Here is a 24,196-nt window from a genome sequence, read left to right as displayed (position 1 = left end):
TTTTTAAAATTACTAAATTACAAAATTTTTGTTTTGAGTGTAGATCAGAAATTTTGAGTTTAGCCTTTTCGCCTCCAGCTTCGCTAATTTTGGTTCTAAAGCTATAAAAATTCTGGAGGTTGTTCTTCTTGAGCAATCAATTTTGAAGAGAATTTTAAATGTTAATAATGAACACCCGGTATAAAAACTCACCGAGCTCCTGGCGACAATGAAAAAGGAACTTACCTGAAACAAAAAAAATCATAAAAATATATGTTTAAAATCACGCGATTATAGAAGCAATTTGTCAAAAAATTCCCCTAAATATTTTGATTTATTTTCGCCGACGCAAACCAAATGTTAGCCATCACTCACTGGCACGTGTTTAATTTCTGTGGTATCGAAAATACGCTCTACTTCTGACTGAAAACTAAGAATGTAACTGGTAATTTATCTAACCCACAAAAATCTCCCCAATCCCGTTAAACAGCAAATGAAATTAATGTACCCTCGGGCGGCTCGTGTACCTCGCAAATTTATTAGGGTTGATGAATACCAAAAATTGCTTTAATTATTTTCCACCCTTGCGATAATTTTCGATAATGAAACGTGTTTTTCTTTGTGCGGATTTTTTGTCGTTATTTATAGGGAGTTGTGATGTATGGTGGAGCAAGTGCAATTTTCATTCATTGCGGTATTAATTATATGTACTTTGTGTTGATTATGTGGCGTGTTGCATGGAAGAGGTTTAATTAGCACCCAGAATGTTCGGTCAAAACGTGTAGTTACTTATTATAGGAATTTACATGCTTGCCGCTGATGTACGATGCCTCCAAAGAAGCAAAGTTTTATTTCCAATTCATACAGGCGTGTGCGGATCGAACCTAGGGTACCCAAATATGTTTTTGCTTAATTTCAACAAAATTTTGGTGGCTTATCTAGAGACAATAATTTTATAAATTTTTATTTTCAAGATAAGTAAAAAATCTTCAACATTTTTCTATAAAATTCTTGCTTCTGTCAATTTTCGTTCTAGAGCTGTGAAATTTGGGGAGGTTACTAATTTTAAACTATCTATTAACTGCACAAAATTGCAAAATTATAGAGCAAAAGACCAAAATTTTAGAAATTTTTAATATCCAGATAAGTCAAAAATCTTCAACATTTTCCAATAAAACTCCTCATTCTGTCAATGTTCGTTCTAGAGTAGTCAAATTAGAGAAAGTTACTACTTTTTAAAAACTGTACTAAATTGCAAAATTATAGAGCGAAAGACACAAATTTTAATTATTCAAATGGGGGAAAATATTCAAAATTTTCCAATAAAATTCCTAATTTTGTCAATGTTCATTCTAGAGCAATAAAATTTGAGGAGGTTACTACTTTTTAACTATTTATTCATTGTACCAAATTGCAAAATTATAGAGCGGAAAACGCAAACTTTAGAAATTTTTATTTTCCAGATTCGCCAAAAATTTTCCACATTTTCCAATAAAATTCCTAATTTTGTCAATTTTTGTTCTAGAGCAATGAAATTTGAGGAGGTTACTACTTTTTAACTATTTATTAATTGTACTAAATTGCAAAATTATAGAGCAAAAGACACAAACTTTAGAAATTTTTATTTTTCAGATGCGCCAAAATTTTTCAACATTTTCCAATAAAATTCCTAATTCTGTCAATTTTCGTCCTAGAGCGATGCAATTTGGGGAGGTATCTACTTTTAAACTATTTATTAATTGTACTAAATTGCAAAATTATAGAGCGAAAAACGCAAATTTTAGAAATTTTTATTTTCCAGATTCGCCAAAAATCTTCCACATTTTCCAATAAAATTCCTAATTTTGTCAATGTTTACTCTAGAGCAATAAAATTTGAGGAGGTTACTACTTTTTAACTATTTATTAATTGTACTAAATTGCAAAATTATAGAGCAAAAGATACAAATTTTAGAAATTTTTATTTTCCAGATGTGACAAAAATCTTCCACATTTTCCAATAAAATTCCTAATTCTGTCAATTTTTGTTCTAGAGCAATGAAATTTGAGAAGGTTACTACTTTTTAACTATTTATTAATTGTACCAAATTGAAAAATTATAAAGCAAAAGACACAAATTTAAAAAATTTTATTTTCCAGATGTGACAAAAATCTTCAACATTTTTCTATAAAATTCCTAATTCTGTCAATTTTCGTCCTCGAGCGATGCAATTTGGGGAGGTATCTACTTTTAAACTATTTATAATCTGTACCAAATTACAAAGTTAAAGGGCAGAAGACACAAATTTTAGAAATTTTTATTTTACATATGCGACAAAAATCTTCAACATTTTTCTATAAAATTCCAGTTTTTATCAATTTTTAATTTAAAAAAAAAATTAAAAGATTTGTCGACAAGTGTTATTATTGAAGTAATTTCCCTAAATTTCCAAATTTTTCGCTATAGCGGCGCCTCATAAAAACTTTGTTATAAATAGCCGAAAATTGTAAAGAATCAATGACTGCTGCTTTGCATAAATGTCGGTATAATTTACAGCTTCCATTGCACCCGCGAAATTCTTTGTACGATTTTCGTCGGCGAGGCCGAATCTGTTTAATAATTGCTATAAATAAAGCTCAAATCGACTTTTAATAGCATTCCAGGAGCCTTTGTTGAGGACGAAACCATAGAAGTTTAATTACCTTGAAATTTCGGCCTGTTTTTGCAACTATCCCGCAATAAATCCAACACGTCACTTCTTCCTTTCCTTGCATTTAACTGAAAGCGAGCGGTAATTTGAAGAATTTCAGTCTTCTAATCTCCCGAGGAATAAAAGTGGTAACCTGGAAAGATTACGGCGACTTTTGAAACCGCTATTACCTTTTCGCACGCAATAATTTTTCTCGCACGTCAAATTTATCGTTTTCCACGTTTCCAGGTGCAACACATGTTAATGATGAGATACCGATCTGAACTGACTGAAATTATTAATTTAAATTCCATTTTCCGAACCTGCAAACTTTGCAGTTGATAAAATTGCAGCACGTCCTCGTCGACCTCATTTCAGTTTAAACTCGAGCTAATCTGAAAATAGTGGGTAGTTTCAACAAAAATAATGAATCTTCATGAAAGCATTTTTCAGTTTTCAAAGAGAGTCCTCGTGTCATGTTGAAACCTCCGTTTAATGTTCGGCTCGTCTTTTTACAAATGTAACCATTTTATTGGCAGAGGAAGTTGTACGTTAACGTCGAAACGTTTATTTGTTGAGTGTATGCGGCGAAACAGTGTCAAATCAGTGACATTTGTTGGCGATGAGGCATAAATTTACCCCGTTTGCCCAGTCATCTTCGCACTCGCACACCTCATCATTAAAATCATTACGAAGGATACACTGACATTTACAAACATCATAAATCACCGCCAAAGTCCGTTGGCGTTATTTATTGGTATTTAATGAGATGTATTAGTGGCGACGATGGGAATTTATAAGGTATTATACACGGTTTGAACGTGATAATTAAAGCTCTGCAGCGTAATGTTTGATACAAAGTAGGCGCAAAGGCGGAACGATGTTCAAATTTTCAAAAAACGGGGCAAGTTGATCCGATCACGGGGTAAGTTGGTTCTGCATGGGGTAAGTTTTTCCGTGCACGGGGCAAGTTGGTACTGCGCAAAAAATGGTTATTTTAATCCAAATCGTCTAAAAAAAATTCAGAAATGGAAAGAAATGAGAGAACTTGCATTTGTTTTAGATTACTTTTTGTAGATTTTCTGAACTCTCTTTAGATTCTTCTACCTGAACTTTTTTTCTTTCATTTTCATTAAATTTTCCTATATTGGCTCTTTTATTGTATGATACGAAGGGTTAACCTCCGTGGAAAATCGGTGTATCAATTTTAAGTAATCACTAGGAAATTAGGGAAAGTTAGACGAAATCAAAAGCAAATCAGGGAGAGTTGGACGAAATCAAAAGAAAATCAGGGGAAGTTTGACAAAATCAAAAGGAAGTCAGGAGAAGTAGACGAAATAAAAAGGAAATCTGGGGAAGTTGGACGAAATCACAATGAAATCGGGGGAAATTAGACGAAATCACAATGAAATCAGGGGGAGTTGGACGAAATCAATCAGGAAAAGTTAGACGAAATAAAAAAAATCAGGAGAAGTTAGACGAAATCACAATGAAATCGGGGGAAATTAGACGAAATCACAACAAAATCAGGGGGAGTTGAACAAAATCAAAAGAAATTCAGGAGAAGTTAGACGAAATTAAAAGGAAATCAGGGGAAGTTGGACGAAATCACAATGAAATCAGGGGGAGTTGGACGAAATCAAAAGAAAATCAGGAGAAGTTAGACGAAATCACAATGAAATCAGGGAAAATTAGACGAAATCACATTGAAATCAAGGGAAGTTGGAGGAAATCAAAAGAAAATCAGAAGAAGTTAGACGAAATAAAAAGGAAATTAGGGGAAGTTGGACGAAATCACAATGAAATCGGAGGAAATTAGACGAAATCACACTGAAATCAAGGGAAGTTGGACGAAATCAAAAGAAAATCAGGAGAAGTTAGACGAAATGAAAAAAAATCAAGTAAAATTAGACGAAATCACAATGAAATCGGGGGAAATTAAACGAAATCACAATGAAATCAGGGGGAATTGAACGAAATCGAAAGAAAATCAGGAGAAGTTAGACGAAATAAAAAAAAAATCAGGAAAAGTTAGACAAAATCACAATGAAATTGAGGGAAATTAGACGAAATCACAATGAAATCAGAGGGAGTTGAACGAAATAAAAAAAAATCAGGGTAAGTTAGACGAAATCACAATGAAATCGAGGGAAATTAGACGAAATCACAATGAAATCAGGGGGAGTTGGACGGAATCAAAAGAAAATCAGGAGAAGTTAGACGAAATCACAATGAAATCGGCGGAAATTAAACGAAATCACACTGAAATCAAGGAAAGTTGGACGAAATCAAAAGAAAATCAGGAGAAGTTAGACGAAATAAAAAAAAATCAAGGGAAGTTAGACGAAATCACAATGAAATCGGGAAAAATTAGACGAAATCACACTGAAATCAAGGGAAGTTGGACGAAATCAAAAGAAAATCAGGAGAAGTTAGACGAAATAAAAAAAATCAAGAGAAGTTAGACAAAATCATAATGAAATCGGGGGAAATTAGACGAAATCACAATGAAATCAAGGGAAGTTGGAGGAAATCAAAAGAAAATCAGAAAAAGTTAGACGAAATAAAAAGGAAATCAGGGGAAGTTGGACAAAATCACAATGAAATCGGGGGAAATTAGACGAAATCACAATGAAATCAGGGGGAGTTGGACAAAATCAAAAAAAAATCAGGAGAAGTTAGACGAAATCCAAAGGAAATCACGGGAAGTTGGACGAAATGAAAAGGAAAACAGGGGAAGTTACACGAAATCCAAAAAAAAATCAAGGAAAGTTAGACAAAATAAAAAAAAAATCAGGGAAAGTTAGACGAACTCACAAGTAAAATCAGCGAGGAAATCAGGACAAGTCAGGTGTATGTCATTTTTTAGAAGTAACCCTTGGTATGATATGACGTGACATGTAAAACAACACCAAACAAACTAACAATGTCGTCATAATTCCGAGTTCCTCTCCGTAATCTATCCGCCGGTGCTTAGAAATTGCAACGATGTGGTACGCTTGTCCCAGCACAGTTAAAAGACTTTCTTATAATTAGAGTAAGTGCTCCGAAAAATTAACCAGTTCCAGTGCCAATTCCGCGCCGGAAAGTGGAGCATGAAGAGCGTTGAGGAACGTTCAACTTGATTAGGACAGGCAACTTATTCCTTGCAGCAAACTTGAGATTAATTCCTCGCCATCTTATCGTGTGCTAGACGCAAAGTGGCGAGCTTGATTAATGCGCTTTGTTGTCTTGGATGCTTCTTAGAACAAATTGACCTCGATACTATCGACTACCAAAAACTATAACCGCTTTAAGAGTGGAAAGTTTTAAAACTTGGGTGGTGAAAATTACAACTCTCTGAGTTTTAATGGAAGTATGAAACGTAAAACGTTCTTAAAATAGGACACGAAACCTCATGAATTTTATTATTCGTAATATCATCTTTTTATTACCTGAAAGCATCACAATGAAATTTTGTAGTGGAAGATGAGGCGAGGGAACCGCATACTTTCGTGAAATTTTCTTGAACCGGAGGCTAATTGTGCTGCAAATTGCATTGTGTGATTTGATGCTAATGCTGTCGTACATCATGCAACGTGCTGCTAAACTGTTCCGTTAATTTTGGTGGACGTATGTAAATGCAAATAGGCGTCAGATATGCAAATCTCGCTTTTCAGAGTGCACTCCTATATCACTCCTTTATTAATTCAGTCACTAGACGACATTCTGGCCTATTTCCCTCAGGCTATTTATAATGTAACAACTTGAGACGTGGGTGGTTCGTCTTCACATTGTCACATCTTCGCAAAATCACCTAATAAACCATGGAATCATAAACAGTAGCGACAACTTCTTGGTTGAAAGTTACATTTTATCAAATTTTTGACAATTTTTATGTCCACCAAAATTATTTTTTTAAACTTGTCACTCTCTTTGTTTGTCTTTAGAGTTTTTCTGCTTGATTTCTTCAAATTATTGTCTTTGGATTCACTTTGCATTTCATAGATTTTTTCTAGATTTATCTTCGATTCCATTTTTTTAATACAATAAATTCTTAATTTAAATAAATTCTTAAATTTTTCAATAAAATACGTAATTTTGTCAATTTTCGTTCTAGAGCAATAAAAATTGAGGAGGCTACTACTTTTTAACTAATTTATTAATTGTACTAAATTGCAAAATTATAGAGCAAAAGACACAAATTTTAGAAATTTTTATTTTGCAGATGTGACAAAAATCTTCCACATTTTCCAATAAAATTCCTAATTCTGTCAATTTTTGTTCTAGAGCAATAAAATTTGAGGAGATTGCTACTTTTTAACTATTTATAAATTGTACTAAATTGCAAAATTATAGAGCAAAAGACACAAATTTTAGAAATTTTGATTTTCCTGATTCGCCAAAAATCTTCCACATTTTCCAATAAAATTCCTAATTCTGTCAATTTTTGTTCTAGAGCAATGAAATTTGAGGAAGTTGCTACTTTTTAACTATTAACTGTACCAAATTGCAAAATTATATAGCGGAAAACGCAAATTTTAGAAATTTTTATTTTCCAGATTCGCCAAAAATTTTTCACATTTTTCAATAAAATACCTAATTTTGTCAATTTTCGTTCTAGAGCAATGAAATTTGAGGAGATTACTACTTTTTAACTATTTATTAATTGTACTAAATTGCAAAATTATAGAGCAAAAGACACAAATTTTAGAAATTTTTATTTTCCAGATGTGACAAAAATCTTCCACATTTTCTAATAAAATTCCTAATTCTGTCAATTTTTGTTCTAGAGCAATTAAATTTGAGGAGGTTGCTACTTTTTAACTATTTAATAACTGTACCAAATTGCACAATTATACAGGGTCCGGCAACACTTGTGCCCACCCCCAAAATCGTCTTTAATTTTAAAAACAAAATTTTGAAAATTTGCATACGCTCATAGTTGACAAAGCTCTAGAAGCCGACCCAAAAATTTATTTTTTATCACTTATAGTTTTGGCGTCGCCACGCCTTAAAATGTATTTTTTAGCTAATTGTGAAGGTTTGTGAAATCAACCCCTAATTTAATTTTTTTTAATATAAGTGTGTTAAAAATATCTCAGTTGATATTTTAGATTTAATGTGAATTGTATTCAAAATGTGAGGAAAAAATACTGTTTTATCAAGTTAGTTTCCAATTTCATTACGTCAAAATTGGGAACTACGTTTACACCGGTCTGTCAACATCTTGTGTCATAAATGACATCTATCCTTTGGTTCGTTTTAGATGGTAACAAAAGTCTTACTTGGTGAAACTGTCGCTTTGTCGATGTTAATTAACGATTTCTGGTGTCCATAAAGTGCAACATGCCCGAGTTAATCAAAATTCATCTTCATATGAGTGAATGAAGTGACTTGTGAAATTTTGGTGTAAACGTAGTTTGTCACTGCACCGTCAAAATGTTGAAAACTAACTTGATAAAACAGCGGTTTTTTCGCAAATTTTAAACACAATTTGCATTAGATTTAAAATAAAAACTCAAATATTTGTATTACAGTTATGGTGAAAAAAAATTAAATTCGCTAATATTACCGCATAAACTCAAAAATTGCTAAAAATTATAGTTTTTGGGCGTCGCGACGTCAAACAAACTGTGATATCAAAACAAATTTTTGTGTCAGCTTCTAGAGCTTTGTCAACTATAAGCCTATGTAAATTTTCAAAATTTTATCTTTAAAATTAAAGACGATTTTAGGGGTGGACACAAGTGTTGCCGGACCCTGTATAGCGGAAACCGCAAATTTTAGAAATTTTTATTTTCCAGATGTGACAAAAATCTAATAAAATTCCTAATTCTGTCAATTTTTGTTCTAGAGCAATGAAATTTGAGGAGGTTACTACTTTTTAACTATTTAATAACTGTACTAAATTGCAAAATTATAGAGCAAAAAACACAAATATCAAAAATTTTTACTTTCCAGATGCGCCAAAAGTTTTCAACATTTTCCAATAAAATTCCTAATTCTGTCAATTTTTTTTCTAGAGCAATGAAATTTGAGGAGGTTACTACTTTTTAACTATTTATTAATTGTACCAAATTACAGAATTATAGAGCGAAAAACGCAAATTTTAGAAATTTTTATTTTCCAGATGCGCCAAAAATCTTCCACATTTTCCAATAAAATTCCTAATTCTGTCAATTTTTTTTCTAGAGCAATGAAATTTAAGGAGGTTACTACTTTTTAACTATTTATAAATTGTACTGAATTGCAAAATTATAGAGCAAAAGACACAAATTTTATAAATTTTTATTTTCCTGATTCGCCAAAAATCTACCACATTTTCCAATAAAATTCCTAATTTTGTCAATTTTCGTCCTAGAGCTATGAATTTTGAAGAGGTTACTACTTTTAAACTGCTTATAAACTGTACCAAATTACAAAATTATATAGCCGAAGACACAAATTTTAGAAATTTTTGATTTTCTAGATGCGCCAAAAATCTACAAAACAATTTTTTTAAAACTTGTCGTTTTTTGACATGTGGCACAATTAAAACCAAGTCAAGGGTACCAACCTCCCCTAAACCTAATTGTTCCACCGACAAAAATACTAAAATTAAAGGTTTTAACACAAAAAAAAAGAAAATTCCCCAAATTCCGATTTTTTTTATGCCCGAACTTGGCGCACCGCAACAAAAGACAAAGATTGATAGGAATCAATGCCGGGGGCGGCGCGGGGAAGTGTGTCAGCTTATGACGAAGTGGTCGACTGTGATCTCCATTCAGATGAGGCGTTGGAGTGTACGTTCGCCAACAGAATGAAAACATCGAAGATAACAAACAAAGAGCAAAGTAAAAGTTGTGAAGAGGGATTAGCGTCATTTATCAAAAGGGGTGACACGTTTTTTGTCTTTTATTTGCACAGGTTAAGTGGCGGAAAAAGTGGCTGTCGATCTTTAAAGACGATTTAATTGAAAAAATAAGCAGGCGGTTTTGTTAGAAAAATTCCGCATTTGCATGCTGGGAAAGACATGCCTATGGATAAAATCGGACAAAATGCAACAAGAGTGTTGTAATTTACACGCTATAACTGTCAGATGTGTTTTTTTCGGTACGAAATTTATGACGTTCCTTTGAGTTATATTTTATGTTAAGGTAAAATCGACCATAAAAAAGCAATCAAATGGGAATATTAGAAGGCTGATCAACAAACCATCAACATACCTAAAGTGCGAATTGATTCTTGATCTGATCATGTTTCGAAGGAAAAGTGCGATCGAATTAAAATGACGCTACAAGGAGAAAAATCAAAAAATTAAAAAAGGACTGAAGGCTAATTCTTCGCATTTTTTTTAATAATTACTGATTTTTCTTAAATTCTCTTCAAATTGTCGTCCAATTCTTCAGATTCTTCACTCTCCTGCAAATTCTGTTCTAAATTACTCGCGGATGGTCGATATTTTATCTTTATTTGCATTTGATAAAACTTAAAACCTTCACAACTTCTCAAAATATTAAAATTTTTAATTCTATTCATTTTAGGCCTAGAGCAATGAAATTTAGGGAAATTACTACTTTTAAACCATTTATTAACTGTACTAAATTTCAACATTTTAGAGCAAAAGGCACAAATTTTAGAAATTTTTATTTTTCAGATGAGCCAAAAATCTTCAACAATTTCCAATAAAATTCCTAATTCTGTCAATTTTCGTTCTAGAGCAAAGAAATTTGAAGAGATTACTACTTTTTAACTATTTAATAACTGTTCCAAATTGCAAAATTATAGAGCGGAAAACGCAAATTTTAGATATTTTTATTTTCCAGATGCGCCAAAAATCTTCAACATTATCCAATAAAATTCCTAATTTTGTCAATTTTCGTTCTAGAGCAATGAAATTTGGGAAGGTTACTACTTTTTAACTATTTAAAAATTGTACTTAATTGCAAAATTATAGAGCAAAAGACACAAATTTTAGAAATTTATATTCTTCAAATGAGCCAAAAATCTTCAACATTTTCCAATAAAATTCCTAATTCGGTTAATTCTCGATCTAGCGCAATGAAATTTGAAAAGATAACTACTTTTTAATTCTTTAATAACTGTACCAAATTGCAAAATTATCGAGCGAAAGACACAAATTTTAGAAATTTTTATTTTTCTGGTGCGCCAAAAATCTTCAAAATTTTCCAATTAAATTCCTCATTCTGTCAATTTTCGTTCTAAAGCAATGAAATTTGGGAAGGTTACTACTTTTTAACTATTTAAAAATTGTACTAAATTGCAAAATTATAGAGCAAAAAACACAAATTTTAGAAATTTATATTCTTCAAATGAGCCAAAAATCTTCAACATTTTCCAATAAAATTCCTAATTTGGTTAATTTTCGATCTAGCGCAATGAAATTTGAGAAGATAACTACTTTTTAATTATTTATTACCTGTACCAAATTGCAAAATTATCGAGCGAAAGACACAAATTTTAGAAATTTTTATTTTTCTGGTGCGCCAAAAATCTTCAAAATTTTCCAATTAAATTCCTCATTCTGTCAATTTTCGTTCTAAAGCAATGAAATTTGGGAAGGTTACTACTTTTTAACTATTTAAAAATTGTACTAAATTGCAAAATTATAGAGCAAAAAACACAAATTTTAGAAATTTATATTCTTCAAATGAGCCAAAAATCTTCAACATTTTCAAATAAAATTCCTAATTTGGTTAATTTTCGATCTAGCGCAATGAAATTTGAGAAGATAACTACTTTTTAATTATTTACTACCTGTACCAAATTGCAAAATTATCGAGCAAAAGACACAAATTTTAGAAATTTTGATTTTTCTGGTGCGCCAAAAATCTTTAACAATTTCTTATAAAATTCCTAATTCTGTCAATTTTTGTCCTAGGATAATGAAATTCGGGAAAGTTACTACTTTTAAACTATTTATTAGTTGTGCCAAATTGCAAAATTATAGAGCAAAAGACACACATTTCAAAAATTTTTATTTTCCAGATGCGCCAAAAATTTTCAACATTTTCCAATAAAATTCCTAATTCTGTCAATTTTCGTTCTAGAGCAATGAAATTTGAAGAGATTACTACTTTTTAACTATTTAATAACTGTTCCAAATTGCAAAATTATAGAGCGGAAAACGCAAATTTTAGATATTTTTATTTTCCAGATACGCCAAAAATCTTCAACATTATCCAATAAAATTCCTAATTTTGTCAATTTTCGTTCTAGAGCAATGAAATTTGGGAAGGTTACTACTTTTTAACTATTTAAAAATTGTACTTAATTGCAAAATTATAGAGCAAAAGACACAAATTTTAGAAATTTATATTCTTCAAATGAGCCAAAAATCTTCAACATTTTCCAATAAAATTCCTAATTCGGTTAATTCTCGATCTAGCGCAATGAAATTTGAAAAGATAACTACTTTTTAATTATTTAATAACTGTACCAAATTGCAAAATTATCGAGCGAAAGACACAAATTTTAGAAATTTTTATTTTTCTGGAGCGCCAAAAATCTTCAACAATTTCTTATAAAATTCCGAATTCTGTCAATTTTTGTCCTAGGGCAATGAAATTCGGGGAAGTTACTACTTTTAAACTATTTATTAATTGTACCAAATTGCAAAATTATAGAGCAGAAGACGCAATTTTTAGAAATTTTTATTTTTCAGGTGCGCCAAAAATCTTCAAAATTTTCCAATTAAATTCCTCATTCTGTCAATTTTCGTTCTAAAGCAATGAAATTTGGGAAGGTTACTACTTTTTAACTATTTAAAAATTGTACTAAATTGCAAAATTATAGAGCAAAAAACACAAATTTTAGAAATTTATATTCTTCAAATGAGCCAAAAATCTTCAACATTTTCCAATAAAATTCCTAATTTGGTTAATTTTCGATCTAGCGCAATGAAATTTGAGAAGATAACTACTTTTTAATTATTTATTAACTGTACCAAATTGCAAAATTATCGAGCGAAAGACACAAATTTTAGAAATTTTTATTTTTCTGGTGCGCCAAAAATCTTCAACAATTTCTTATAAATTTCCTAATTCTGTCAATTTTTGTCCTAGAGCAATGAAATTTGGGAAAGTTACTACTTTTAAACTATTTATTAGTTGTACCAAATTGCACAATTAGAGAGCAGAAGACACAAATTTTAGAAATTTTTATTTTTCAGATGCGCCAAAAATCTACAACATTTTCCAATAAAACTCCTCATTCTGTCTATTTTCGTTCTAGAGCAGTGAAATTTGGGAAGGTTACTACTTTTAAACTATTTATTAATTGTACCAAATTACAAAATTATAGAGCAAAAGACGCAAATTTTAGAAATTTTTATTTTTCAGATGCGTCAAAAATCCTAGAAAATATGAAACAAATTCAAATAAGCTCTATAAAATCCTGAAGTATCATTGAATTATCCTACAAGACCATATTAAATCTCATTGTCTCCTAAAATATCCTAAAAATTATTAAATCCTGTCTTCCAGACTCCAAAAAGTGTCCGAAATCCAAACCTGGAGATTGGAAACTAAAAAATCCGTTTAAATCCCAATCAAAATCCAGTCTAATCCCGGAGACTCTTGGAACGATTTTTTCAAAAACATGCATTCAAAAATGCTTTCCCATTTCTCCGGTAGAAACCGCAACCTGTCAAACTGACAGTCAGCCAGCGCTGCCAACAGCCGCCGCATTCCGCAGCCTCCGGACATCCATAAGTCCCTTTTTAATTTTAATTGCCCTTCACTCTCCAAAATATGCAAGCCTCTTTCACAACGGCGTCTGCACACAAAAAGAGGTACTTAGCAGTTAATAATCGTCTGAAGAACCGGCCAGACGTAATAACAATAATTACAAAATTGGGTTATTACAAACTCTCCTGTTTTAATCGCGTTTGGTAAACTCCAAAGTCATGCAACCTTACATCACGCGCTCCAGATTTATTAATTTAACCCGCGGAAAATCGGAAAAAACCTCCTAAATCGTGGCACTAAGCCACGCGATGTGCGGAATATAAGAAAAGAAGAGATCATGCGGATTTACGCCGGCAAACTCAGAAGGTGAACGACATAAAGAGGCATTTTTCAATGATCGGATTCTGAGTTTTTTTGGGTCAACATGCTCTATGGATATTGTTGTTTACGGATTTGAGCAATCGTCGCATAAAGTCGACATTACGTGATTTTAGTGGGGTTTTATGGTAGTTTTGAAAGTTGGGGTTGCGACAAGACTCAATGCTGCCAACAGTTTTTTTCCTTTTTCGCGACAATAAAATTCCGTGATTCCTAATTTCCGTTTTAATTGTCTCGAGGGAAATTTATAAACCACATTTATGTGTCTAACGAGTAACGATCTGTAGACACTCCACCTACAGCAGAGCAAACAAGCCACTTTGAAGTGACGGCGAGTTAGATTCATCTTTCGATGTGAACATCTCCATTTCTCTACACAAATCCAATAACGAAATTGAAGACCTTGGCACAGATCGATTCGAATATTGAAGACTAAATCCACCTGGCAATGAACCTTCGTGAACTTAGTTTTTCTTCATAAAGAGTAAAACTTGTTATATCTATTTTTTATTGAATCATAAATTATTTATAAGCGCGATTTTTTTACACACGTGGGCGGATTGTATCTCAGATTATCTAGATCAGAACGTTTAATTTGCGATGTTAATATTTAAATCAATTTATGGTGAACATTGGATTATTTATTAATCTTCGGATTTACATTGCAAATTTTTCGGTATGTTAATTTTATCCCTTGTTCCGCCAATTTCGATGTCTCGAATCTCGCCGAAATTGGAATTTGAAATCGTGGAAAGAAAATCTTTTGGTGTCTAATTCAGACTCGGCCGATATCTCGCTTATCTATAGAGCAATCGTAAAGTATTGGTGCTCATTTTACGCAGAACTTCACGTTGAATCCAAAAAAGTAAAACTCGTTGAGATCGGTCTACAAATAACTGAGTTATGAGCGATCAAAATTTCGGATATTGAATTTTAAGTGGGAAAATTTTCAAAACTCAATATTTCCGAAACTACGAAAGATTTTGAGAAACAGTTTTCGTCGTCGTTTTTCTCGGGTCATTTTACTTTAGAATCCGTTCTTAAAAGTCGAAAATTCGATGGTCGATTTTTTGGGCAAAAAAATTTTGCGACTCAATCGATGAAAAATTTTCAAATTTTCGTTTTTTGATTGTAAAATATTTGCCCTATCAATCTGAGATTTGGCCAGTTGATAGGTGTCGAGCTGTTCTTTCAATCGATGTATAACTCAAATGCTCTAAACGTCGTTTTCACCCCGAAACAGCTTCTTGAAAATGACCCTAAAATCACCCTCTGAAAATGTAATTTAGTCGATATCAAGTTTATTTGTTAAAGAAATTTGAGCTATATGGGCTCATTTTACGCTGAATTTTGCGCTGAATACAAAACTACCATAATTTTTCACGTCCGATAACAAATAACTAAATTAGAGGCGTTTAAAATTTCTGGTTGTCATGAGAGAGTCCAAAATTAAAAATTAAAATTCGAAAACGATTTTTCTCGATATCTCCGGAATTAAGGCGAATATAAAATACCCATTTCGAAATCGCGATTTTTTAGCTTAAGAATCAGACTTAGATAGTTCAAATTCGAAATTTTCATTTTTAAATGTAGCTGCCTTTCGGTCTCTAAATCAAACTCGATCGCTATCTCGCTTATCTATGAAGTAATTTGAAGTATTTATGCTCATTTTACGCAGAATTTCATGTAGAATCTAGAATCGTAAGAGTTGTGAGCGATCAAAGTTGCCGATACTTATTGAATTTTGAGTTGCGTTTGAGTCGAGGGCCACAAAAATGCGAAGTCCACTTAATCCTCTCTGGACGATTTTTCGCCACGTTAATTTGATCCCTAGTTTCAATCAAAGCTCGGATTTACGTCGTTCTTCGGAATTCAAATCGTTTATAGATAATGATATCTATTAATACGAACACACCTGACCATTGTTATTAGTGTCGTACTTGGAGCGTTGATTTACTGCACACCGAGAGCTTATCGGTGCTACTCAGTAATTATCGTTATTTATACTGCTGATATTAATTTATCATTCGGTTGCACTGTTATTAACGTAAACACCCACTTTCTTATAAATGCGATATTAATTATATTTCTATTTGCTTTAAGTACCTAGAGTTTCTGGGGGATTTTAACTAAAAAAAAATTGCAGCTGGCAGCCGTGGATCACTTATGGATCTCCGCTGGCCTAAATAGAATCAAAATAGACGAAATATTAATATAATCGACAGATGTTTAGTTCTGCGGCCCGAAACAATTGCTAGCGATAATTAAAAAGTAAAAGAAACCAGTCGATGACGTAATCTTTTTAATTTGGTCTACTTTTAATTATCAAAAGATCTACAGTTTTGGTAGTTCGTGACTGTTAAATTATTTTTTTTTTGTTGGTAATAATTAGTTTCACCTAGATCAAGTGGTGTTATTGTTTTCTGCATTTCGAAGCTCCGAAGAGAAAGTGTAAATTGCGCAACTTCTAATACCTGAATTTTAGCAATATTTTAATTTCGTGATTTACATCCGCTCTAATGCGACCATAAAAATCGAATCGCTCGTTATTTTAAGCTAAACAATTTTAATTAAAAACGTAAGAAACTGCTTTGACCCGATTTAAAAACGTCATTAATCTTCGAGTTTATGTGTTGATAAGAACCATCTTTTTTACACTTAATTTGTTCTAGAAAAGTCTTCAGACTCGCTTATGTTGATGGTAATTTCCGGATAGACATCGTGCAGATATGTCAGCGTGAAGTTAAAAATTAATGGCACTTCGTGCTTAACAGTGGCAACTTACTAAATAACATGCGAGTCTCTAGAAAATCAAATTTTCCTTCGGTCCGGCTAAATTTAAGTGAATGTTTTATTGGGGTTATAAAACCTACCTGTTTAACAAGTCCTCCACACATAAAAAAACTTTTTTGTTGGCAAAGATTCGCGATTTATTCGCCGGTAAAGCCCAATTTGAGACCTGAAAACGTCTCCAATAAAAACTTTTACCAAATAAATAAATCACGCGAATTACCGGCGAGGGTGTCCGAGGGGCCAACGAACTTTTGTGTGGGATTTCAATCAATTCTAATCAAAGATTAACTCTTTTTTAACCCGCTCGTAAACTCCACCGCAAGTGCATTTTTTGGCACAGCTCATTACAGCTGCGGTGGGAGTTTTGGCATGTCAATTACTTAAACCGAAATCTTTCGTCGGGATTTTTTCGGGGCCGTTTAATCCATCATGTTGATGTGGCCATTGTGGAGTCAGACTGACCGTTTGTTATTTTAATGACTATCGTTTTACCGTATCGTTCTTCGTGTATGCATAATCCGACTCTATGACGACTCCGCTTGTATGTTTATATTTCCCGATAGAGAATATTGAGAGATTTTATCTGTTGAGATATACTTGGATTCTCGGAATTTATTACCTTGGTGCACCGGTTCGCTTTTCCGTGGAGTTGTTGAGTCTAAAATGTTGGCACGATGCACTGGTCAACGGATTTTTGACTAGTTTTCTCATCACTACAAATTTGGGTTTAAAATGGGCTAAAAAGTACGTACAGGGTGGTCCACGATGCGCTTTTTTGACCCACGATATCTTGCTTATTTAATGAGAGATCTTAAAGTATTAGTGCTCATTTTACGCAGAATTTCACGCGGAATCCAGAAACGTAAGATTCGTTGAGATCGGCCCACAAATAAGCGAGTTATAAGCGATCAAAGTTTCGGATTTTGAATTTTTAGTTGAACATTTTTCGAAGATGAATACCTCCGAAACTACGAAAAATTTTGAGAAACGGTTTTCACCATCGTTTTTCTCGGCTCATTTTACTTTGGAATCCACCCTCAAAAGTCGAAAATTCGATGGTCGATTTTTTGGGCAAAAAAATTTTGCGACTCAATTAATAAAAAATTTTCAATTTGTCGTTTTTTGCTCGCCCCTCGTAAACTATTTACCCGATCGATCTGAGATTTGGATAGTTGACAGACCTCGAGTTGCTCTTTCGATCGATAAATAATTTAATAATGTTAAAGGCAGCTTTCGCCCCAAAACAGCTCCTTGAAAATGACCCTAAAAGCACCTTCTGAAAATCTACTTCGTTCGATATCTCGTTTATTTGTAGCTACATGGGCTCATTTTACGCAGAATTTCGCGCTGAATCCAAAACTACCCTTATTTTTCACGTCCGTCAACAAATAACTAAATTAGAGGCGTTTGAAATTTCGGGTTGTCGTTAGAGGGCCAAAATTTTGGAGGTTCGAATACGATTTTTCTCGATATCTCCGGAATTAAAGGCGACTATAAAAAAACCCTTTTCGGAATCGTTTTTCTCGAAATTTTTCCTTGAAAATCGATCTTATAATCGTTCGAATTCAAAATTTCAAAATTTTCATTTTTTCAATGAAGAAGTTAGGTGCCCTTCAGTCTCTAATTCAAACTCGGTCGATATCTCGCTTATCTATAAAGCAATCTTAAAACATTGGTGCTTATTTTACTCAGAATTTCACGTGGAATCCAAAAACGTAAGATTCGTTAGGATCAGCCCACAAATAACTGAGTTATGAGCGATCAAAGTTTCGGATTTTGCTGCCTTTCAGTCTCTAATTCAGACTCGGTCGCTGTATCACTTATTTATGAAGCAATCTTAACGTATTGGTGCTCATTTTACTCAGAATTTCACGTAGAATCCAAAAACGTAAAATTCGTTGAGATCAGCCCACAAATAACTGAGTTATGAGCAATCAAAGTTTCGAATATTGAATTTTGGGTCGAAAAATTTTCGAAGCTGAATATCTCCGAAACTACGAAAGATTTTGGGAAACAGTTTTCACCATCGTTTTTCTCGGCTCATTTCGAATTCGATGCTCATTTTTTTGGGCAAAAAAATTTTGCGACTGAATCGATCAAAAATTTTCAGTTTTTCGTTTTTTGATCGCCCCTCGTAAACTATTTGTCCGATCGATCTGAGATTTGAACAGTTTATAGACCTCGAGCTGCTCTTTCGATCGATATATAATTCGGTAATATTAAAGGCAGGTTTCGCCCCCAAAACAGCTTCTTGAAAATGACCCTAAAAGCACCTTCTGAAAATCTACTTCGGTCGATATCTCGTTTATTTGTTGCGGAAATTTGAGCTACATGAGCTCATTTTACGCAGAATTTCGCGCTGAATCCAAAACTACCCTCATTTTTCACGTCCGTCGACAAATAACTAAGTTAGAAGCGTTTGAAATTTCGAGTTGTCTCCAGAGGGCCAAAAATTTGAAGGTTGAAAACGATTTTTCTCGATATCTCCGGAATTAAGATGAATATAAAAAAAAACAATTTTCTAAATCGTATTTCTCGCGATTTTTTAGCTTAGAAATCAATTTTCGATAGTTCAAATTCGAAATTTTAATTTTTTTCAGTATGAAAACTGCTTTTCGGTCTCTAATTCAGACGATATCTCGCTTATGGAGCAATCTTAAAGTATTTGTGCTCATTTTACGCAGAATTTCACGTAGAATCCAAAAATGTAAGAGTTGTTAAGATGAGTTCAGAAATAACTGAATTTTTCAAAGTAGAATCGAAAGAAATTTTCTAACTCGAATCTAAAAAATCGAAAGATGCTGAAAACCTAAGAAAAAACAAAAAGAATCTGAAATGCTTGGAAGAATCTGTTCCTCTGCATTTCCAAGATTTGTTAACAATATTAAATTTTCCGACGTGTTTAACTGCCATCACATGTTCGTGTAAAACTGCCAGCGACATTTGATACCTAAAGAATCCAAAGTCTTTATAACTTGGCTACAAAGTCGCCGTAACCGATCCTAAAATAAAGCTAAGAAAATGTGACCACTTTTTCAGTGATATTCGTCCACGCAGCTGTTCCTGTCCTCTCATGCCCACAAAACCAGAAGTGCAATGAATCGAATAAATCATAATTAAACATCTCTCATTATATTAATTAACCTGACTGATATGGCATGAAAATAACTGTCAACACAAACCCCAGATAATTGTAAATTATAAAGTCATTTAGCAAACGATGCTGTCATCAGTGTCAAGCAACTCTCCTAATCAAAGCTTACATATTAATTATCAAAACTGTTAAACAAGTTTGTAAAAATGAGCCAAATCTTGTAATGAATTTAAATCTGTGCTAAATCAAACAATTAAAATGCTAATTTAACAGTTCGAACTGAGCTTCCAGGACGAATTCAATTTACAAACGTGTGTTGGTGGGATTTACAATTTTAAACAATTAATTAAAAATTTAACAAGTTTAATTCCCTTCATAAATATTCAGGCGATACATTAATACAAATTAAAATTTTACCCTCGGCCAGTGCGGTTTGAAAGAACTTATTCATTCCAGCGGAATTTCCAGAAAGGACAATAGATCTTGATTATAATGCGACATTGTTCTAATTTACGCGAACACCTCTTCTGTGGTGAGATGTGAGAGAAGGCCAGCGGCCTTCGACGGTCTCCATCTAGGTCATCGTGAAATTGGTGGGCCGCCGACTTTTTACACACACCGGCCACTATTACCCAAATATTTACAATAATTCGACCATTATACCCATGTTGGTCACCGACGTTCGATTTGGCCACTGCAAAATTAGGTCTCTTTGACTCCATAAGGAAATCTGCCGAATTTGGCGCAAGACAATGAAAAATTCGGTTTATTATTCAACGTTTTGCTTAATTAACTGGCACATCTGCGAGGATTAAAATTAATTGACAGTTAACATTAAGTGTTTGTTTCGCAATTAACGGCTCTAAGCCGGAGATCAGGAGCGCTCGTCAAAGTTGACTTATTGTCACTTTAACAGGCCATTTCACCAGGAGATTATTTCCATAATAACGTGAGAGGATCGCGGCTGATTTATGTTTCCACCAAGAAAATAACTATTTGCACTACAAGCGCCGAAAGGACGGATAGCGAGCGCTCATCGGAGCGGTTGCGCTGTGAGGTTTCGGCGGAAGTGATGTACAATCAAACTCAAACAAAATTATGAAGAAAAAAGAAATTTTGGATTTAACACGTATTTTCTTCAAAGCCGCCTTTGTTTTCCGTGGCAGTATAAAAAACCGATTGCGACCGCAACTACAAAAGCGCGCGAGTATAACTGGTTGCTTCCTTGAAAAAAAGAAAATTTTGAAATTGAAGCCCCCAGGAATGTTCGTTGATAACCTTCAACTTAATAAAACTAAAGTGTCCCACATAATTCCCGATAACCAGCGTTTCCTTACAATTAGTTCAATAATGCAGATAAACTATCGCAACCTGTCGCCCCATAATATGAGTTTATTTTATTTCAAAATGTTTTATTAGCGGCGTTAAATACTTGCTTAAGTGACCGTATAATTCGCGTTTTATTGCTTAGGCCGAGGTAAAAAACGTACTAAAATGGTGGTCATAAAACAACACTGTTGTACATAATAATTGAAAAACAAATACATTATCTGTCTCTGAGAAAATTTAACACTTTATAAAATATTTAGTGCCTTGTTGAACTTTCTGATGGGTCGTGAAAACTCTGAATAATTCATCTCTATTTGTTAAGTTGGAATTGGAATGTTTTGTTTGCCACTACTCTGGTAAGAAATGGGTCTACTTAAGACGCTCCCCTAGTTTAACAACTTTGTTAGGAGCAAAACAACATCGACCCGAATTAAGTCGGAGAAACAACAAATGCATGTGGATTTCGGCGGGTTGTGAAAATGCACGATTTGTTTTTTTTCCATTTTTTATACCGACATGTTAATTAAGTCAGAACTCCTAGAGCTAGCGAAGCAAAAAGTGAGGTCGAGACAAGAACGCTCAGATAAGTTAAACTTAATACGCAAGAAGTTTACTGGATCTTAATTACACCTAATAGCAAAGTTTCCCTCTCATTAAACAAATCTTGTTCGATATATCAAGAGTTGGGGTATTGCTAATAAAACCCTGTTAAATAGTTGTTGAAATTAGTTATTGTTCGCACTTCCAACCCCTGAAAAATCAAAATTTTTGCAATTACTCGTTTAATTCGGCTAATTTTGGCTCTAAAGCGCTCAAAATAGTGGATTAAAAAAAAATATTTTTGGAGCGCATCAGAAGTTTGAAAGCTTTGAATTTTCTTTAATTTTGATCCTAAAGCAATCAAATTTGCAGAAATTGTTTTTCTTAAATAACTCATAGTTTGTGCCAAATTTTAAAATCATAGAGTAAAAAATACCAGTCTTGGAAATTTTTACTTTTGGAGGAAGTCAGAAGTCTAAAAATTTTAGATTTTCTTTAATTTTGATTCTAAAGCAATCAAATTTCTAGAGATTGTTTGTTTTAAATGACTTATAATCTGTGCCAAATTTCAAAATTATAGAGCAGAAAAAACCAATTTTGGAAATTTTTATTTTTGGAACAAGTTCGAAATTCGAAATTTCTCTAATTTTGATTCTACAGCAATCAAATTTGCAGAGCTTGTTCTTCTTGAATTACTTATAGTCTGTGCCAAAGTACAAAATTATAGAGCAAAAAACACCAATTCTCACCAATTTTGAAAATTTTGATTTTTATAAGGAGTCAGAAGTCTGAAAATTCTGAGTTTTTTTCAATTTTCATCTTAAAGCTATCAAATTTGCTGAGACTGTTCTTCTTAAGTGACTTAAAGTCTGTGCCAAATTACAAAATTATATAGCAAAAAACACCAATTTTGTAAATTTTCATTTTTAGAGGGAGTCAAAAACCCGAAAATTCTTAATTTTCTTCAATTTTGATCCTAAAGCTATCAAATTTGAAGAGGTTATTTATCTTATTGAATGAATTACAGTCTGTGCCAAATTGCAAAATTATAGAGCAAAAAAACAATTTTGGAAATTTTTATTTCTGGAACGAATCAGAAGTCTACAAAATTCGAAATTTCTCTAATTTTGATTCTACAGCAATCAAATTTGCAGAGCTTGTTCTTCTTGAATTACTTATAATCTGTGCCAAAATACAAAATTATAGAGCAAAAAACACCAATTTTAAAAATTTTCATTTTTAGAGGGAGTCAAAAACCCGAAAATCCTTAATTTTCTTCAATTTTGATCCTAAAGCTATCAAATTTGAAGAGATTATTCCTATTGAATGACCTACAGTCTGTGCGAAATTACCAAATTATAGAGCAGAAAAGACCAATTTTGTAAATTTTCATTTCAATTTTGGAATTTATTTATTTTCTTTTTGGGAGAAAAAATTCTAAATATTTTGAATTTTCTCCTCTAATTCCAGTAATTTTTCTCCAAGTACTCTGGAGATTGTTCTCCTTAAAACTAAATAACAAAATTATAGCGTAGAAAAAACAAAATTTAAAAATTTTGAAAAATTTAGTTTTTAGGGCGTTTCATAAAATCCATTTTCCAGTTTCGCACTTTTTCGTCTAATTCTCCAAGTTTTGCCCCGGCAGCAACGAAATTTATAGAGGTTGTTCCTCTTAAATGACCTATTATTTGGGCCAAATTACAAAATTATAGACCAAAGAAGAAAAAATTTAAAAAATTTTAATTAAAGACGAACCATGAAACCCGAAAATTTTGCATTTTCTCGTCTAACTCTGCTAATTTTGGTCCCACAGTAACAATATTTGTGAAGCTTGTTCTTCTTAAGACCCTTATTAAATGTGCCAAAGTACAAAATTATCCAACAATAATCACAAATTTTGTATGTGCAAACCCCCCAAAAAATATACCTAATATTAGGTAAATGAGTGTCTGAATTAAACTAAGATTGCAGAAAACTCACCGAGTTCCTTGCAACAATCAAAGGTGAACTTACCTGAAACAAAAAAAAAAACATTTTTTTAGCTCTTCATAGACCACCCTGTATCAAGTCCGGACTAAGGGGGGGGCTAAGGGTGCTGTAGCACCGGGCCCCACTTTCCCAGGGGCCCCTTGCCAAGTTAAAATTTGCTATAAAAATTGAAAAAATACAAATCAAGTACGTAAGGCTTTCTTTGCATAATTTTATCAATGGGCCCCCTTTTACGATTTAGCCCCGGGCCTCAAATTTTCTTAATCCGGGCTTGCCCTGTATAATAGTTATTTATTAAGTTAAATTATGAATGTTTAGAAGCCCATCAAAATGGTGGGTCATAAGTTGGTAACACTGGAAAGTACTGACAAGTCGACTAATTCTTACTGATTTGGTAAACCAGAAATGGTGGTACCAACATAAACAAAAAATCGAAAATCAGATATGCTTAAAAAACAAATTTGGTTTATTGAGAAATGCGTTTTGAACACTTTGCTTCGATGTCAGTGCTTTGAATTCCATCTTTTCACCGAAATTCTACCAATAATCGCCTACCTTGAGCACCCCCAAAGTTGCCACCAAAGTGCTCCCAACCCCCGAATTTAGTCTCATTTTACACAATGAACACCAAAGAACACTTTGGCAACACAATTTCACAATTTTCACCAAGTTTTCACTGAGTTTTCACCGGTTTTAAAACACGCAAATCCGCCATTTTCGAAAACTCACGCCAACTACTTGATCCAAAAACATTCA

The 24,196-nt window shown here is 32.9% G+C and overlaps 1 protein-coding gene across 2 annotated transcripts in view; it reads right to left on the bottom strand.

Moving 5' to 3' along the window:
* Window positions 1–24,196, bottom strand: part of LOC148166291 (uncharacterized) — a 130,421-nt gene that overhangs the window by 88,876 nt on the left and 17,349 nt on the right. The window lies entirely within an intron of this gene.

This window comes from Gnatocerus cornutus, unplaced genomic scaffold, assembly GCF_029298725.1.
Source record: "Gnatocerus cornutus isolate USDA-ARS CGAHR unplaced genomic scaffold, icGnaCorn1.1 ctg00000023.1, whole genome shotgun sequence".
Lineage (NCBI taxonomy): Eukaryota > Metazoa > Arthropoda > Insecta > Coleoptera > Tenebrionidae > Gnatocerus > Gnatocerus cornutus.
Note: the sequence above shows the minus strand (reverse complement) of the source record. Positions and strands in the feature narration are given on the sequence as shown.